Below are 21,458 nucleotides of genomic sequence, written 5' to 3'. Positions count from 1 at the left end.
AAGAGATTCTGATATTTGCATTGCCTAAAGACCTCTAAAAGGCTCGATGCAGCCTTGCTTCAATCATGTGGGTAGCCTCGAGGAATGGTCATCTGAATCTAACTCTGTTGGGCAACCCTTTAAAGCTGGAGTCCTGGAAGAGAAATTGAAGGGTGTTTGTCTCCCCCCACAACTCTTTTTTTTAAAGTTATCATGTAAGTTGCGTGGACTGTTTCTATCACCAGCGGGGTAATTTATTATTACATGTATCTATATTTGTTGCAAATCCATCACACATGAGCGAAAACAATAAGGCGAGAATAAAATTACCTCTTCATCAATGATTTGACAAGTAAAGATGTAACGTAGCTGAGAAAAAAAGATCAGAAGAGGAAGATTATAATCTCTTTTTCTTTGATTTGATGATTATTCAAAAACGATTCTGATATTTTTGAACTTTCTTGTTCAAAAACAGGGCCAGATATACAAACAGACAGTTTAACACTCAATGAATTTATTCAAAAATTAAAAACAAATCTGGAGTTTTGATATTTATCAATATTAAAAGAACACTGAATGCCTGTTCAACGAACTTACGGCTGATGCCCGAGACGCCTGTTTGTTACTGCGAAATTTCATCCCCCTTTCGATACGTGTGATTGATTGAACACCCGTGTCCCGTTCCTTAGAGACATTCATTCAGATGAGTTTGGGTTTTTAAAAGATGTCCGAATATACATTTGTTTACTCGCCGTCAGTTAAGTGGGTCCTTTCTTGTATATCAATACCTAAAAATCGCAAACTAAAATTGCTCTTTCTTTTCGGGGGGTAGGGAATTTTTCTCATCTTTGAATGAGAAACTTAAGTTTCCGTTTTTCTGAGATACCTGACTCGAAAGATCTTAGGGAGTTAAGATTATATACAAAATTTCATAGATCTAGATTATTGTGATTGTGAGTTATTGTGTTTTATGCACACGGACAGGTAAATAAACAAATAATATGAAGGATTTAGTCTAAATTTGATATAAAGTAACAATTCAATAAAGCTGTACATTTATATTGACTCCACTCCAAGTTACGATATTCAGATGAAGTATTCTAAAAACCGTCGTTAATACGAAAACCCAATCGGAATTGGCATGGTGTGGACTGGAAGGCTCGATATTGAATCCGTTCCAGTTTTCTCTCATTTCATGTTAACTGTGCTATTTGGATTGATCGATCACTAATTGAGAGCAAAGAATCAGAGACTTGGACTGAAAGGAAGGGGACCGCTAAGAATTCTAATGAGATATTCACTGAAGAAGTTGGACTCGTTTACATGGAGTGTTCCTCCCACCGGGGGCACTTCAGAAATGAGGATGAGGAGTTTTCGGTATGGTGATTAGTTCTCATCACCCGGGTGGGTACAGAAATAGAGGAGATTGGCTACCTCCTACAGACGACGGGGCGTGCTTCCTACGGGAATGGTTGTACCGTGGCCGGTGCTGGCCTTTAGGACTCGACCTTAGTTCCTGCCAGTGTTGCTGTCGCAGCGGCCCGGTTTATCAGATAAATCCGTGCGCCTTAGTGGCGGGTCGGAGTAACTGATTTGGGTTACATGGTCTAAATGGATAGGCATGGATTGCTAGCACTCCATTGGTGTACTGTGGAATTACCGATAATGAGTAGCTAATTAAAGCATATACTGCATTTCAACAATATAGCTGCGTTTTTGAGATATCATGTTTGCATGCATACAGATGCATAGATAGACAGACTTTCTATTATGAGATTGCTCCTAAAGTTTGATAGGGTGCAATATGAAATCTAAATTTTATTCGTCTTGAATTTTAAAGGTAAATCAAACCGATAGAAGGACAGACATAACAAGTTTTTTTTTGGAGCCAGAAAAGTCTAAAATTTGGTAAATCTTTTATGATTACAACATTCTCTGTTTATTTAGATTAAGAAAATAAAGATATGTGACTTCTGGGGCATTAAGCCCATATTGCAAGTGAAAAGAAAACTGTTTACCAGATTCTGAAATATCTGAGCTGTTCTATTTACATAGCAGCTCCTTCAATAGTGTTTCGAAGACCAACGTGGAGTCGGGAAAGTTTGGCACTGTTTACTACCAACGGAATGTTCATCATTTCTTACTTTTTTATTTATTTATTTATTCCTTCAACTTCGGCACGTCTTATCATTCATGTTTGTTTTCAGTAACTTCCTCAGGTCGTTTGGCAGTCGCTGAAGTCCTCCTGATTATTTATTTCGATTCTTGCTGGCAACAAACGCTCCTCTACTAAATAAAAATCTTTCCACCCCCCGCCGACTTAATTCATGTCCATTGCATCCCTCCCCAAAAATAGAGGGATGCAGGAAAGGGTTGTGTACCGAAGTGGAATTTTATCGCAACAGTAGAGCGCTCTGTCTTACGAACACATTCACGCGATTTTTCTTAACATGTTTTTTTATTTGTATTTTATTTCCCACCTTAATTTAAATGAGAAAGGTAATATTTGAAAAAGAAATGGTGGCTAACTGCCAGTATAAGAAAAAGTGGAAGTAAGAATTTTAGCAGTTTGCTTTCCAGAAAGAAGAGTTGTTAAAAGGGCTGGATGGGTTTAGAGCTAATTTAGTTTATAAAAATAAAACCATTTGTTTGAAAACATGATAAAACCAACGGGAGTAGTCTCTCAAAATTTTCTTCTATACTCAATACTAAACTTATCACGTTACAGAACATTTACATAGCATCGGCGACAGTGACGATCGATGACAGTGATTCTGCAGTGATAGCTTCGCATTCCATCTATACAGATGGTTCGAAAATGAATGAACAAGTTGGTGCGGCTTTTTATGTTTTTGAGGGCGAAGATAAAATTGAAGAGTTTTAGTATAGGCTTGAAAATCACTGTTCAATTTTTCAAGCAGAACTTTCTGCAGTATGACAAGCTTTAAACTGGAAAAAACCATAATAAATCGTATTTGCATTATCATCTATTCATCGACAGTCTTAGTGTATTAAAGGCTCTTCAAACATTCAACCCCAAAAATAATTCAGTATAAGATGTTAAAAGTCTGGTAGATGGCAATATTTCATTACACTGGGTTAAAGCCCACATTGGCATCAAATGTATTGAACTAGCCGATCTGGCTACCAAATCTGCTTCACTTAAACCTGCAATTGACTGTCACTTTGGAAAATCTGAAAGAACAATCAAAACTCGTCTTCGTAAAATTCTCATCGGTGAATGGCAATTAAGATGGGGAGATAATGAAAAAGGCCGCTTTACTTTCAGTATCTTTTCTCAGGTAAAAAGAAATAGATGTAATGATAATAAATATTTAGCCCAGTTAACTACAAACCATGGACTTTGCCCGCATTATCTTAAAATATTCAGTTTGAGAAATTGTATCTGTAGATGTGGTAATGATTATGATGACATTCCACACTATATTTTCCATTGCCCTATTCTTCATCATTTGAGAAAACTTATTAAACCTCAACTAAATATTTTCCAAATTCTATTAAACAATAAATTGACACTTTAGAAGCTCAAAATATTTTGGATTTCCTATATCATAATGAAAACAGAATTTATCTTGGTTTGTCAAGAACTGTTAAAAGTGGACAGTATCTAGTGAGTACAAGGAAAAAAAATGCAAAAGAACTCTATCTGGCCTTTTGTTCCTGATTCATGGACTCTACCTCAGACTGAGCCATTATATATATTTATTTTTCTGTTTGTTTATTTTACATTTATTTATTTTTTTCCAATTGTTTATTTATATTTTTCACTTTGCTTTTTCTATTTATTATTCTTTTCATTTTTTTCTGTTTTCTAAATTTAAATTGCGTATCTTCGGAAAATTTTATTATTTACAAATTATGTTTCACTGATGCTGTTGGAATATTACGTAGATTCTTCTGCTTGGGCTATTTAGACCTCTCCACTTTTTTTTTTCTTTGGCTGTTTTTAGCTTCTAGTACACAAGACTATGAAAAAAAAAATTGAATAGCTAGTCCTTTGATAGCTATTTAAATTTTATTTATTTTATTTTATTTATGACCTCTTACCGGTGTAACGCCACTTTTGGCACACACCTAATGATCATCAGAATAGCATCGGCGAGCAATTGTGACTAAATATTAATTCCTGGCATGAATTTAGTATTTTTACTGAATCTATCGCGTCATCCTTGGAGAGTTTTTTGGCGTTTAATTCCTGGCATGCTGTTAAAAGTATTCGTAAATCGAATTTATGTTTTAGGTGCGTTTTTCTCCACTGAATGAAACAAAAATTTGACACAATACTACATTTGTAGTCACAAAATCTCATATCAAATTTGATATATTTAAGTCATTGCGTTTTCGAATTAACGCTTTTACATGTTTCTGAAAGTGCAGACCAACTGACAGTCAACCCGTGTTGTATTTGGTTCAAAATTCGATAGTTGTCTACACTATAAATGTTAATTCTGTGTACCGAATTTTATCTATCTAGCTCTCTTTGCTTTGTAATTATCGTGTTAACTTATATTCAAACAGTTGAACAGACGGGCTTCCTCAGAGCAGATTTTACTGTTGGTTTATTCTGTTTCCAGTTACAGTGTTCATAATTTCAACCTGCAAGAGAGGTATGTAGCGCTAGCTTCATAAGCCTGTTAACAGCGGCTGGATACTGGTGATCATTTTTGTCTAGTGGTTATGTTACGCGACTGCGGAGCCTAGTGTCACATGTTCGATCCTGCAGGAATGCATTCTGCCACAGGTATCTCAAAAACTTTCTCGAATGCTCTTTATAAAGGAGAATTAATAATGATCACCCCCTCCCCCATTGCTTAAGATTAAGGATCTGGAGCAAGACTGTGAAAGAGACGATTGTTCACTTTTATTATCAACATCCTGCACCTAGAGTTAAGTGTTTAGTAATATTGTAAAAAACACTGAACTGAATATGTATTTTGGGCTGAATATGTATTCATTTTTTTCAAGCGACTGAGACAAACACTTAATGCAGAACTAAAAATTTTAATAACAAGTTCACATTACAAATTTTTGTGCTTTTGAGTTAACGCTTTTCTACAGAGTGCGAAAATACAGCCAGCCGGCTTCCTGCATAGGGGTAAAGCGACTTCCCAGTGGTCTGGGCTTCCTGGGTTCTGGCATGGTTGTTCTTCTGAAATGAAATGCATCAATTAACTAGAGAAGAAATTCGATACTAGAATTCGTGCGTGATGTTTTGTGAACAATTATTCCCGTTTTTTTTGGCATTGGTATAAGTATGCATAGTATACATACAGGTATCCAAACAAGGTATACAGTATAAGTATGCACAGTATACATACAGGTATCCGAACAAAGCATACAGTATAAGTATGCACAGTTGCTTATTATAGTTACAAAAAAATTGAAGCTCTTGAGACCGTTTCGATTTGTATTAGAGAAGTATGCAGAAATATGTTTTAAATTTGGCTTCAGGTCCTAAAATTGGAAGCTATAGCATTGATTGCATAAGCATTTTCAAAATATTTTATGATCTACTTTAATGAAGCTTCAAATCCAAAAATTGAAAGCTTCATCACCAGCTACATCATATGCATTTTCAAAATATTTTATGATCTACTTTAATTAAGCTTCAAATCCAAAAATTGAAAGCTTCATCACCAGCTACATATGCATTTTCAAAATATTTTATGATCTACTTTAATTAAGCTTCAAATCCAAAAATTGAAAGCTTCATCACCAGCTACATATGCATTTTCAAAATATTTTATGATCTACTTTAATTAAGCTTCAAATCCAAAAATTGAAAGCTTCATCACCAGCTACATATGCATTTTCAAAATATTTTATGATCTACTTTAATTATGCTTCAAATCCAAAAATTGAAAGCTTCATCACCAGCTACATATGCATTTTCAAAATATTTTATGATCTACTTTAATTAAGCTTCAAATCCAAAAATTGAAAGCTTCATCACCAGCTACATATGCATTTGCGATATATATTATGGTCTCCTGCTTTAAAATTGGTTTCATATTCAAAAATTGAAATCCATAACACTGATTGAAAATGCGTTTCCAAAATTAAAAATGATCTTCTGCTTTAAATTAGGTTTTTATATTCAAAAATTGAAAGGCATAGAGCTAATTACATTTGCATCGGCTATTATGAGCATTTGTTTTAAATAGATTTCCAAGTAAGAAAATTTTTACGAGCTAAGCCTTGATTTGAATAGAGCAAAATCTTTAACAAGAATGATTTGCATAATTATTCATAAAATACAGAATGATAATCCGGAATTAATCTCTGGATTGATCCACTTTACATTCCGACAGCTAAACCCCTTTTTATTCCATCCAATAAGCTCGCTCCGATTCCAACCTCCCCCCCCCTTCCCGATCTCCTGCACAGGTGTAAATAGCCCCCTTTAATTCCATCAAGGGCACTTGCAAAGTGTACTGTCAGTGACTCATAGCTGCTCAAACAATAGAAGGAATGTTTTACAAACGATTTTCTTTTGTGGCAGAAAAATATCCCTCCAAAAACCTGCCGCTTAAAAAAAAAAGTGGAACGGCGGCGGTGGCGGCGGAGAATTCGAAAAATCGTTTGCAAGTTTTTTTTTTTTTTTTTTTTTTTTGATGACGAAATGGGAGATGACAAAACCATGAGGAGGTGAGGGGAGGAAGAAAAAAAAATCGCATCCCTGAATTCTTAAAATCCTTTAACCAATTCCACTCGATGCCTATATGCAAAGCGTTCTATAGAAGAGCGCCTTTGTTCGCTTTTGGCGGGCACCTTACGTCGAACATCTGCTCCGCACTTTCCCACGCTTCTCTCGGTTCCGAGTTCAGCCCTTTAGCGGGGAGAGAGAACCCGGGGTTGTCGATCAGAGACATGCCAAGGGTTTCTCCCTCCGAACGTGGGGGAGAGATGGGGAAAAAATAAAATGAAATAAAAAAAATCAGGTTAATGTTTATTTTGATTTTGCATCGTGTTGGGTAAAAAAAAAACTAAGGCGGGATCATGGCAGGAGGTGGAGGGTTTTCGTCACTTGCTTCAAGTATAAAATAAGTGTTATGGCTTGTTATATATCTGTGTGTCTAAAATTTTGGGTCGTGACCCAAAATGGGATTGTGAAGCCTTTAAAATTTTTTTAACATTTGCAAGTAAAATCATCTTTGTCAAATTTTGATAAATATCTGTTACAAATTGAATTTCTTTTTGTTTATCACAACTCATTATTTATCCTTTAAATTTATTTTTCAATCTTGGGGTCCCAGCAAAATTATACTTTTGGAATTAGAAATCAAGAAAAGAGATGCATAATCTAAGTTTGGATAATTTGATATTCATCTTCTGTGGTGGCATAAGACTAAAAAATGAAATTCTGTTTTATATCAAACAGTATAATACATATTAACCAGTTTTAGTTTAATTAAAAAGCCAAAAAAGAATCTGTTTAGTTATGAAAATGAATAAAACTGTTTAATTAAGAAAGTGTCTAATTTAAACAACTCAAACGATTTTTTAATTTCCAGTATACGAGACTTTGACGAATCTCGTTCACGGGAATCACGTTTTATACCTCCATGGGTTCGAAAAACACATTTTTGGAAAATGTCCGTCTGTCTATGAGAAAGATAACTCAAAAACTCTTTGAGCTATAAGTTTGAAATTTGGTACACGGTCTTTACACCAAATTTGCAAATTTCTATCAAATTTTGAGTAAAACCTGTTCAGAGGAAATCAGTCTGTCTTGCTGTCTCAAATAAAGTTTAGTATAAGATAATAATAGATAGATTAGAATAGTATGAGATAATAGATAGATTAGAATAATATGAGATAATAGATAGATTAGAATAGTATGAGATAATAAATTAAAAATATAAATTGGCACGATAATAACAAAATGAAGAGAGCTAGAATTAGAAATACAGATTCAACATCTTTAGAGTAGACACTGTCAAATTTTGAGCCAAATCCAACTCCGGATTGACCATCTGTCAGTCTGGTCTTTCAGAAATAAGTAAACGCGATCATTCAAAAAACGCATAAAACGCATATTCCCATAACAAATATTTCAAATTTGTTATGGGAATTTGTGACTACAAGTGCAGTTTTGCGTCAAATTTTTGTTTCAATCGGCTGAGAAAAACGAGTCTAAAGCAGAAATTTGATTTTTGGATTCTATTAACGCATGCCAGGGATTAATCGCCAAAAAACTCGCCAAGGATTCAGTAAAAATGCTAAATTCACGCTAACAGTTAATATTTCGTAACTATTATACGTTTAGGCCATGTAAGGCTTCTCTGGCAAGATACTTTATTAGAGAATATGTGAGAAAGTTTAGGGAGAACCACTTAGAGTGGTTATTCTAGAAACTTCAGATGAAATTATCCCAATTTACAAACTTTATCTTTTCAACGATATTATTTTAATTTTGATACAAATATTTTTTCATTTATTTTATTTTATTTTTTGGAAAATTTAACACAGCCGATTATGAAATAAAGAAATTTAAGGCACTCCTTTTTTGAGCAACATTAAGACTTAATGTATGAATTATTAAATATTCTACCACCATTTATTTTTTTATAAGTTTCTCTATTATTTCAATATACATGTCTTAAAAAGAATATTGTATAATACAATAATTTTTAATATTGCAGTTTTTACATTAAAAATATTATGCTTGAAAGGATTTCAACTCAGACCAATAACATATGTGTCAAAAAGCTCAAACTATTTTCCCTACGTATAAAATCAGGCAAATTATATTATCATCTTTGCAATATTTAAAAAGGAGTATTCTGAAAACTGGTGCAAGAAGAAAAGAAATCTTTCGAGGTCAAAATAAATTTTTAGAGGGAAAAAAAAAATACAGCCTTCCCTAAGGTTAAAGTTGTGATGCGTGCACTGCACGGATGTAAATGAATCAATTAGCGTATCCTCCAATGTCAAGTGTACGGCAATGGACACGAAAGCGAGCGGCCATCGAAAACAGGAAGGGCAGCGAACAGAGAAGGAATTCCGAAACAACGCCCGCCTTGACACAGCCGCTCTGGAATCCGAGTACCATCTAGACTGTCACCTCGGGGACATCTCGAAAATGGTGCTTTGTGGAATGATTTCGTCCGGTTTCAAGAGCATTTTCTGAAAAAATTAAGTAGCTCATAAATGTATTTCGACTTCAAAACGGAATGTAATCATGGGGACAAATTTTTATTTCAAGTACACTGATTTTAAAGTAAAAGGCCCCAGAAGGTGGCGAATTTTAGTATTTTGGAGACCCTAGATCCATCTTTCAATAGCTTTTCCTTTTAGTTTGACATTTTAAAACATTTTTAATTTAATCAACATATCAACGATTTATTTTTTTAAAAAAATATTTTTTTATTTTAGTAATTTTGTAAAAATATATTTATTTTTATTTATTTATTTTAAAATTATGCATTTAAAAATAGTTAAAAATTTCTTGGAAAATTAATCATAATTATTAGTTAACGATTTCCTTAGGGATAGATAGAAACCTTTAATTATTATGAAAAATTCTAAAGAAATATCAAATTTCAAATAAATATAACATTAAAAATTATCTTATACCATCCGATATATAATTTAACCATTTAATGAGTTATTTATATACAATATATTTTAACAAGAAGTTATTTGTTCTTTAATTTGCTAAATTATGTTTTAAATAATTCAATATAAGCACACATTGTAATCACAATATTTTAAATTCTTGTGGCCCTAGGGCAATAAATATTATAAGGTACCTCTTTTTATAACTGGTCATTTTAGTTTGATATTTTAAAACATTTTTAATTTAATCAACGTACTAATAATTTATTTATTTTTAATATTTTTATTTTTGTAATTTTGTAAAAACATATTTATTTTTATTTGTTTATTTTTTAATTATGCATTTACAAATAAAGTAATAAAATTCTTCAAAAACTAATCATAATTATTAGTTAGTGATTCTTACAAATATAAGCATTCAATTTCAATGAAAAATTCTACAGAAATTTCAAATTTCAAACAAATATTAACTTTGAAAATTATTATCGTATACATCTATCAAGTGATATATAATTTAACCATTTAATGAATAATTAATATCCAAATATATTTTAACAAGTAGTTATTTGTCCTTTAATTTTATTTAATTATGTCCTAAATAATTAAATCCAAGCATAGGTTGTAATCGCAATATTTTATAAGTCGTAGAATTGCATTTTTTATAAATTTTTATTGGTGGCAATCAAGTCGAAAATATTTTTTATTTAATCTGTTGGCAATCTTTTTTTACAGCGCATCTTTCACCGCATTTAGAGAGATGTTTAGTAGGAAATTAATCAATGGCCTAGACACAACTAGAGTTATTTTGTTTGTCACCCGGCTTGAATTCATCAATCGTTGCATTCCGTGATTAGAAACATTTATATCACGTAGCTTACAAAAAAATCCAGATTAGTATATATAAATCAGCTCCAAAAAATTATATATATAAATTCCCAGTGAAATCTATTACAGTATTTTGGCGTCTTGCAATTCAAACAGGCTTATTTGTTTTTTATGTGTGTGAGTTAAACTAGATAGGAGTAATAATTAGTTATGAAGGCTTTAACTTCACATTCTGCTTTTAATTTTTAATCCTTGAATGTAGCAAAGATCAATGAGTTGAGATCTGCAATTTCTATTTTGTAAACTTGCATTTTATCAGGAACAAATGTGTTTATGAATACGAATACAGGTAATAGTGCTAAGAAATTGATAGCAGTAATATCATGCAGAATAGATAAACAAAAAAAAAAGTACGGTAAATAAAAAAGATAGATAAAGAAATTTTTGATCGATAAGAATGTTATTAACTCTTTGCACTTGTATGACTCCAATCAGGCAGTATTTAAGACGATGCATTCTTTTGAAGTTTTATTTACTTATATTTTTAATTTTGTTTATTCTAAAATCCCTACAAAGTAAGAAGATGGAAATTGGTTTTTCGGAGAAACTCAACTTAAAACAATTATATATAGTTGTTTTCCTGAGCAATAAACCAGTCTTTGTGTTAGATGAAAAATTATCTATCGAATTTCATTTCTTATTGCAATGGATTAAATTACAATTTCATATTCTAGGTTCAGGGAAAGTTGTTAATTCTTTAACTACCAATTTTTAAAAGATTCTTTTCTCTGAAATCGCCTAGAAAAAGACGATAATAGCTTCTGTATTAAACAAATCTATTCGATTTTTTTCAAATGTTTTAAAACCACTGTGGCTAGGACATGATGGCCAAATACACCCTTCCCCCCTACCACCAGAAAAACTACTTTTATTTAGAACTATTTAAATTGGTTTTAAAAGGTTTGTGGGATGTATATGTCCAGTTGGTAGTCAAAGGGTTAAGTTGTTTCGATTATTTTCTTTAAAAGTTTTTTTTTTTTTTTTAATTTTGTATTTGCCACTGCATTTTCTGTTAATAGATCCCTATTTGTTCTTATTCCATTTGATCACTATTTGCTCGCATGCATAGATCAGACAAACAGGCAGATCTACTTTACATAGATTTGATACAAACTTTCATACAAATCTTCAATCTTATTGGTAAAATTATCGGGTATATTTAACTGGAATCGTGTTCACATGCATAGGATAGACAAACAGGCAGATCTACTTTATATAGATTTGATACAAACTTTTATACAAATCTTCAATTTTATTGGTAAAATGATCGGGTACATTTAACTGGAATCGTATTCACATGCATAGGATAGACAAGCAGGCAGATCTTCTGTACATAGATTTAATGCAAAATTTTACAGAATTCTTCATTTCTTGTGTAAAGATCCTGGACCGAATTCCAACCATATAGCGTGTTCCGTTTTAAGAGTTCTATTCAAAGCGGATTTTAGTGATACGGATTTTTTTTTATACGGGGCAGATTTAAATATAGAGATTCATCATAATGTCTAGGTGGAATTTTTAAAAAGTTACATTGTTTTCATTTTGTGCTTTTCACGTTCGAAAAAGAAATAATGTATGAAAATGAATTGCTCTCAAAATTGCAATCCTGGTTGTTGCCAATCCATCAGTATCAGCAAATTTTTGTATTTTGTGTCAGTCACTGTTGAATTTGTGATTCAAATATAGTATGCAACAGACAACTTGTATTTTCAATCGCTTGAACGAAGACGAATCACGACGTTTTGGTATTCCACTAAAACCAACTTTAGCAAAGAAAGTTGGCAACGAACGTAAAAATTCTTTCGCCAAAGCAAGGAGAAGAAGGCGAAGATTTTTTTGTGTATTTGTAGGAAGAACTGAATGAAATAAAATTAGCCTGACAGGAGTTAGCAAAGAGTAAAAAAGAAAAAAAAAAAGTCGTAAAAAAGAAAAACAAAATTCTTGGCGATCGAAAGTGAGCTGAGTGGCATAACGCCCGAACAAATAACAGGTTAAGAACTCGGTATCTGCGCCAAATGCATTAATAGAAGGGAAGGTACGGATTTGCAGATGTTGTAAAACATCTTCATCGGTAGAGTAAACATTGGACGTTTTTAGATAATGGCGCACGTGTTTACAAATGGCAAAAACACTCTTTTCTTTTTTAATTAAAAAACAATTAGTGAGATGGTATACAAAGGAGGAAATGCAAAAGTATAATGTTGGTCGATACAAAGTTGACAAATTGTTTATTGCTGCATTAGTCACAAACAGACTTGTTTTTGTGTGGCATGTTTTAAAATAGCAATGGATTCCCCTAAGCAGCTGCTCTCTGTATAAGAGCAGACGATAAATATAATTATGATGCAATGTTTACTATTATTCTGTTTCTCTGATGGAACAGCTGAAGGACGAGATTTTAAATGTTCCTTAAATATTATTTGGAAATCATTTAAAAGTTCGTTACCCCAATAACTGGCTCTTGTTCATGTAATATGTTTCAAATAAGAAATATTAAAAAAATAAAAACTGTCTTGTTTAAATATCGAAACGTTCACCTTTTCAAAATATCAGAAGACATTCTTTTAATCAGATTATAACGAATGTTTAAAAATGAGAAAAGATTCTTGTATGTGCGTTTAAACATCTCATAATCAATAGCTGAATTTCAATTTGCTGTCAAAAAAAAAAAAAAAAAAAAACAGACTGTCAAATAACAAAATTTCAATCAATTGGTGAGGTCATTTCCATTTTGGTCGTTATATTCAATTTTGAAACAATAATAATTGCAATAAATGCCAGAAATTTAGCTAGCCTTTAAAACGACACACATGTTACATCAGTTTATTTATTAAAACCAAATAATGAGTGACCTTTTTTAGTTACATGAGAAACATCTGGAACAATGATTTTCGTGATTTTTCAAGACTAAGAAAAGAAATCTGAGCTGGAACTTTATTCTCTTACACATATTGCTGCAAAATATGAGTCCCGTTAGATTTTTGGGCGCGTGGTTTATGTATACCTCGGTTGTACGGTAGAATAGGGTTTTGAATTTATACTCCTCTGAAATCGAAACTTTGTAGCAGGTGGCCCCAGTCATCAATCCCATGGCAGAATCTCTATAGTCTGATTTAGCGATTGATTCGATAATATATTTCCTTTTTAATCTATTATGGCTTTCTAATCTTATGATTTACAGTAAATTATTTAACTATTGAGAAATAAGGCAGGATTTAATCCCCTAGTTACACATTTAAGCGGTGATAGTATTGAGTCCAAGTCAAAAACATTGCAAGCTTTCGCCAGAATGGCTTAAAATATAGAGTTTCATTAAAGGAGGGCCGATAAAAGCTGACTTGACAAGCTGCAGTATAGAAATGAAAAGTTGTACCCAGATCGTAATGTGAATTTTATTTCTCCTATTTGTCATTGGTAGTTTAGAAAACGGTACCCATTAGTGAGTATGTTTGTTTTTTTTGTCTCTCTCCTGCTATATTTGGCTTAAAAAATATCATTAATCCTCAAATGTTTTGTCTCCAAGACATTCTTTAAGAACGGTAGTCTTGCCATCTATGCCTACCCCTTTCCTCATCACCGTCTCTACATCATACTTATTAAAATCTTCTTTAGAGACATATTATAATATCACTTGTATTCGAATAGCAATTATAGTGCTGCTTTGAAAGAATATCGCTATCTTAAAGATTTGAGAAAAGGATCGATGTCTGTGAATGGCTTAAAGAAAATGATTAATAAATTTGAAACTACAGGAGAACTCGGAGTGCTCCCTGAAACCAGAGGAAAAAGAATGAATCAGTGAATCAGGAAGTTGTGGAATAGATTAGGGAAGCAATGGATTCAGGGTTAATGGATCAGTGACCTGTAAGTGCTAGAAGTGTAATAAGGACTTTATCAAAACCATGGGCTATCGTATGCAAAGTCTTGCGCTACATTTTAAGACGCCCTCCGTGTAAAATTAAAATCTTGCAACACTTGCAATCAGGCGATCCACAACAAAGATTGATTTTACCAACTTCATTCTCGCCTAAAGTGATGAAGACGAATCATGGATTCGAAAGATTTTGTGAACTGATGAAGAGCATTTTACTTTATCCGGACAAGTCAATACCCATAACTGTAGGATATGGGGCTCATCCAACCAGCATACTGTTTTCGGAAAACCCTTGCATTCAACGTTTGTTATAGTTTGGTGTGGTATACTGCTGATTTTATTATTGGTCTAATTTTTTTTCGAAAATCTAGCACCAACAGGGTTAGTTTGCTGCACCGTAACAGACACTAGTTACACCCACATTTTAGAAAGTAATGTGACCCCTGATTTGCAAGACATAAACTGCCTCGATTCAACAATATTCATGCAAGATGGAGCATCGCCTCACATTGCTCATTGTGTTACACAACTGCTTCACCGAACTTTTAGTGAGGATCGTATAGTTAGCAGATGTTTCCAAAATGCGTGGCTACCTCGCTCACCTGATTTGATTTCTTGAGATTTCTAGCTGTGGGGATATTTAAAAGATCGCGTCTGCAAGAGTAAACCTAATTCTGTTGTTGCTCTAATAAGCAGCATTATTAGACATGTCCTAGAAATTCAGCAGGAAACATTGGGCGCTACTGTGGATCACGCTGTCTTGAGCCTACGGCATTTGATAGGACTTGAAGGATCCCGTATTGGACAAATATTATAATACATTACGCATTTCATATTTTAACATGTTATGTTATAATTACAACGTATTAAATATTGTCATGAAAAAACGCCACCTATGACAAAAAGTTGAACTAATTTTTTTTTAATATTATGTAATTCATTTCCCCATGTTGTAAATATAACGTATACCAAATTTCTTCAACATACTCCAAGTAACTTTTCTTTTATAGTCCTTCAAACACTTGCACTTTAATTATAACCATCCTGTACTTTCTCTATATTACGAATACGAGAAAAGTAAAAATGTATAAAACTACATATTGTACTAAATTTCCGGCACGATCATTTTCATATTACAAGACTTTGCTCTTTTCTATGGCGTTTAGATAATGCAACAATGAATAAACAGTGAAAAACGGACACATTCCTGATTTGAATCACATGACGCTAGGAGTTCACGTGAGACATTCTTGCCTTATGAGCAAAAGCAACATTTTTGACAATTTTAACAATAATAAAAATAATGGATTTTAACAGCAAAGGCTGCCATCCTCTAATGCCAATGAGCCAAAAATAAATATTAAAAAAACTTCAGTGAACGAAGAAAAATTTGAAGAAAGCGCTTATGAAAAGCAGTTTTCTGGAACAAAATTTTAAAAGACGAAATTTCTTGTTGACTGAAAAGTTAACTTATTCCAAAGGTTTATTCTCTGAGCTGAATTCTTCAAACAGTGCGCGACAATATATTCAAAATGATATTTATTATTTTGTCAATAATTATTACATCCATATTTTGTATGAACAGTGAGTCATCTGTTTTTTATGAACTAGTAGAACAATTTTTTCGTGTTGTGGTAATTTACATGCCAAATAAAGATACAAAATCGTTTGTACTTCAAATCATAATTTTTAGAGCTTTTTTTTTTCTTTCTTTTATCATGATTTCAATTTCCTTTGTAAATCAGTATGCTCAAAGTCTTTTTTTTTTTTTTTTTTGTTTGCTGATTGACTCGCAAGTCAATAGTCCTTTAGAATTTGTAATAGAATATTTAAAATGCAATGAAAAAATTTAGTAATTTCTTATCGTTTTGTCTAAAGTTGCTTTTAAATTTAATTAAGCATATTATTTTAATTTTTTAAAATATTTTTTATGAATGGGATACTGAAATCTCCCTTGAAGGTGAAACTAAATAAATGTTTTATTATTTCAGTATGTCATAATGTTTTATGCTTAAAAAAAAAGCAGTCTATAGTGGAATGTCGAATAAAAATCGATTTAAAAAAAATTATTTTTGAAATTTGGGAAGGAAAAGAGGGCATTACCTAAGGGCCCCTCATAAGGCTTTATTTGGTCTTGGCTGCGTGCTGAAATTGCATCTTTTTGATATCACAAAGATCGAAAAAAAAAAAAAAAAAGAACACTGACTTCACCCCAAAACTGGGAAGGCAGGGGAGCACTGTGAAGGTCACATGATCCAACGTCTGGGTGGTGGGGCTCTCACAATGCGCATGCGTAGTGCAACGACGCCCAAAATGAACTAATGGAATTCTGCATAGACGGTTCTCCCATTTCTATTCATTATGAAAGGGGGAAAGGGGGGAGTAAATCCGGCAACTGAGGAAGCCTGTATCACTCCCACCCTTCCCACCTTCCTTTTTTTCGAAGCTGACACCCACTGCTCGGATCCAATAGCTTGGAACTGAAACAAAAAGTACATGGCATATAAGAATACATGGAATTTTCTCTCCTATTGATTGGCTTGTCTTTGCATTAATGTCATTTGCATTAATAATCGTTTTCTTTTTCTTTGTATTCTACTTTTAGTAGCAAGTTTGTTTGCAGATTTGGTTTTTAATTTAAGCTTAATAGAAAAATAATAAACAAAGGAAATGGCGTAAGATAAAGCATAAGTTTTCTTTCTTTGGGAATCAATTCGTTCCTCCAGTTTATCGACTTTTTATATTGTTAAATGATTAATTTCTTATTTGATAAGTTTGAAAAACATGAATTCAATCGGTATATTTCAAATTTAAAATTTAAATATATTATAAAACAAAAGTGAAGTGAAAATTCTATTGCTGAGTTAATGATTGGTAAAAACACACGATTGAATGTTTTTATGTATAGTTTGAATTCCTTCATAGCATTTAAAAACATTTTTTTCAGATAATGTATCAAATTGGATTAAAAATGTTATTTCTTTTAAAGAGGAATTTGTGCAGATATGAAATTGATATCATTAAAAAATAATTTTTTGAATCTTTAAGATAATACAAAGATCATTTTTTTGTAAGATAATTGTTTTAGAAAATATGAATATTAATTTCCATAGGGAAGTCATAACAATATGGCTAGACTTAATGTATAGTCACCAAAACTGAAATATTTTGAAGCGATTTGCCGCCAAATTATTTGCCATCTCTAATAGCCATTTGTAACCATTTCTAATATCCATCCAGAATAGCAGTTTTTAGGCGAGTTTTTGGACAATTGGCTCGATTTTGATGTGCTTACCGAGAAGCCGTTAAATTAATCTCAAACCTTACTACGATTATTTATCTCGAGATTGTTAAGCCTATTTTTGCACACGATTAAATGTTTGTTTAAAGTCTATTTCTTCATTTCGTTTATAACTTCTTTCTTCTGACTGAATGCATTTTTTGTTGAGATAATGAACATCTCCAGAATATTTCTAATAATACTTTGCAGTTCCATTAATTAGCTGAACGATGCGTTTGAATTTAATACACCTGTAAAAATATTCAATGAATGAAGCAGTCTGATATTCTTATGATGGTTTGTTGATATTTGAATACTATCTTTCTGTAATGAATAATAAGCATGATTTCTGTGCCATATGTTAGCGTTTTATATATATATATATATATATATATATATATGTGTGTGTGTGTGTGTGTGTGTGTGTGTGTGTGTGTGTGTGTAGATATTTTTAATTTCTGAAGTCAGAAAAAAAGATAAAGTATTGTGACATCAAAAAAAAAAAAATCTATCTGGAGATTTTGGTGAATTCGAACATTTTAGGCATTGCCATATTATTAAATTGGTAATTGCCTAGGGACCCAGCAACTTTTGGGGGAAGGGGGGCGATGTTTATTTTTTAGTATTCTAAAGGTAATTTTATTTTGTGTTTTCATTTGATTTAGGAAGGCTGAGATTATTTAATGAGTGACGCCTAAGTTGAGATTAATGCAACAGCTCAACTCGATGTTGGTGATTGTTCTTGTTTTTCTATTGGTTATAAGAATTTATTTAAATAGTTGTGCCGATCTGATGCCTTCATTTTGAAAGTATCCAATCAATAAGCCTCTTTGTTAATAGAATATAAGTTTATTTATTTTGAAAGCTAAAATTCTTCTATTTAAAATACAATCCGCATATACTTGAACTCATTCAGATAGAATGAAGTTTCTTATAAATTTGAAAACATTGTTTTTAGAATATTTTTTCTTGTTTCAAAATTCTCTTATAGATCAAAATAATCTTTTTTCCAGTTATTGTCTTCCAGGTCCACAACCTTACATGCATATTTTTTTTATCAACTCTTAAAATGTGTTCCAAAACTTATATATAAATTTTTTTTTTACCGCAATTTAAATCTGCTGATTTTTTAAAAATTTCTTTCTTTCATTTTTTAAATAAAAAAATATATAAACAAGACACCGAAACCACTTGTTTGAAAGTAACCTGCTATAAAATGCTTAGTTATTTCAGTATTTCCTTTTTTTGTAGATAATAAATGTTTGTATAAAAATTAAATTACAGTCGGAAAATATATATTTTGGAGAGAACGAAGACTAGATCTTGAAACTTGTAATACATAATTGCCCCCAACAAGTCTAAACCCTGCTCTGGCAATCAAAAATTCTAAAACTCGCCATTTGAATTATATCGATTTGTGAACAAATTAATTCAAAAGTGAAGAGTTACGAACGTGAAATTGGTATACATAGTCTATTCATTATTTTTGATATGTGATAACAACCAAGTAATGGATTTGTTTCAAATTTTCAATGAAATCCTTCAGCGTAAAATCGAATTATCTATCCGATCACATGATAACGCAACCAGTGGAAGTGGTCTCCCTAAAACTTTCTCGCATATTCTCTAATCAAATTGTCATGCCAGAGGACACCTTACATGGCAATAGCATAAAATAATGACGAAATATTAACTTTTGGCGTGAATTTGGCATTTTTGCTGAATAAATCGAGCCATCCTTGGCGAGTTATCTGGCGATTAATCTCCGGTATACGTTGATAGCATCCGAAAATCGAATTTGTATTTTAGATGCGTTATTCTCAACCGATTGAAACAAAAATTGGCACGAAACTGCAACTGTAGTCACAAAATCCCAAGCCAAACTTGATGTATTTCAGTCATTACGTTTTTGCGTTTACATGTTTCTGAACGTATTGATAGACAGATTGTTAACCACTTGTTGGATTCGACTCAAAATTTGACTGCTGTCTACACCGCGAAATGATTGTACCGAATGTTAAATCACAGTACAGAATTTTATCTATCTAGCTTTTTTCATTTTGTAGTTACCGGATTAATTTATATTTGAATACCCGGACAGGCAGACTTACTATCAACGGATTTTGCTAAAAATTTGACAAAAATCTGCAGACTTGATATAAAAACCGTTTACCAAATTTTACCTGTCTAGTTCAAAGCGTTTTTGAGTCATCTTTGTCACAGATAGACAGACGGACTTTTTCCAAAAATGTGTTTTTCGAACTCAAGGAGGTCTAAAACGTGACGATTCGTCAAAAGCTCGACTTCGAACTTTTTTGACGATTACTATATTTTCTCTATATTACTTATACAAGAATGTAATAATAGAAATTAATACCATTTCTAAACTTATACAACTATTACGTTTGACGATTTTACTTTCGGATGTTTTACTGTATTGGCAACATCACTATAAAACATTTTAATACAACGATGATTAAATTGTTTAAAATAATAAAATGGACTTTTTACTGTCTTGGTAACACCACTATAAATGATTTTTTTAATGCAATGATAGTTAAATTGTTCAAGATAGATCCTGTCAGATTATTAATGTCCTGCAGCATCACTATAAATGATTATTTTATGGAACGATAACTAAATTGTTTAAGATAGTGACTGTCTAATTATTTACTGTCCTGTCAACATCACTATAAATAAATTTTTTATGCGGCGATAACTAAATTTTTAAAGAGTTACTATTCTGACAAGACCAATATAAATAATTTTTTTTATGTAGTATTAATGAATTTTTTTAAGACAGAGATTGTTGGACTATTTACAGTCTTTGCAACACCACTATTAATGGTTTTCTTATCCAACGGTCATTAAGTTATTTAAGATAGAGACTTACGGATTGTTTACTATCCTGGCAACATGACTGTAAATGATTTTCTTATTCGACGATAGTTAGATTGTTTAATATAGAGACTGTCTGACTGTTTACTGTTCTAGCAACATCCATTATATGGTTTTCTGGCAACTAAAATTGATTTTTTTAAGATAGTGAATATCGGACTATTTACTGTCCTGGAAACACCACTATAAATTTTTTTTCTTATGCAACGACAATTAAATTGTTTAGAATAGAGACTGTCAGATTATTACTGTTCTGGCAGTACCACTATAAATGTGTTTTTATTTTTTTTAATGCAACGATAATTAAATTGTTTAAGATAGAGATTGCCGGATTATTACTGTCGTGGTAACACCACTGTAAATGATTTTTTTATGCAACCATAATTAAATAATTTAAGATAGAGACTGTCGGACTATCTATCCCACCCTTCATTTCTGGTTTGCATATTTGTCCATGAATTTCTCTCTATTCTGAAATACATACCTCACCGAATGACCATTGGCTTCTAAAGAGCTTTGAATAGGGATACTTTTCCCCCCAATTCAAAGCTCTTTAGAAGTTTGTAAACACCCTCCTCTTTGAACTCGCATTTGACTCACCAGCGGTATTCAGCCCGAACAGGTTTAACCCTTTCGCATTCCCCTCTAAACAGGTGGGATCGCAAAAGGGGTAACGTAGGGTAGAGCACCTGCGTAAGCCCGGAAAAGAAATGATTTCGAACATCAAACTGCGATTGCAGTATTGGAAGGAGATGGGAAATGAAACCATGACGTGGTGATTTTGAAATGATGAACATCTGACCACTCTTTGAGGTTTGGTCAGATGCAAGTGATGCAATTTCGAGTAGGCAGCTACTTAGGGCCCTTAACGAGACGGGGGGGGGGGGACATGCATCCCAGTCAAAAATTATTTTTAGCTGAGTTTCTAAATAAATGCATTTATAAAAGATACACATTCTA

This window comes from Argiope bruennichi, chromosome 5, assembly GCF_947563725.1.
Source record: "Argiope bruennichi chromosome 5, qqArgBrue1.1, whole genome shotgun sequence".
Classification (NCBI taxonomy): Eukaryota; Metazoa; Arthropoda; class Arachnida; order Araneae; family Araneidae; genus Argiope; species Argiope bruennichi.
The sequence above is the reverse complement of the archived record's forward strand: the minus strand, read 5'-3'. Positions refer to the sequence as shown.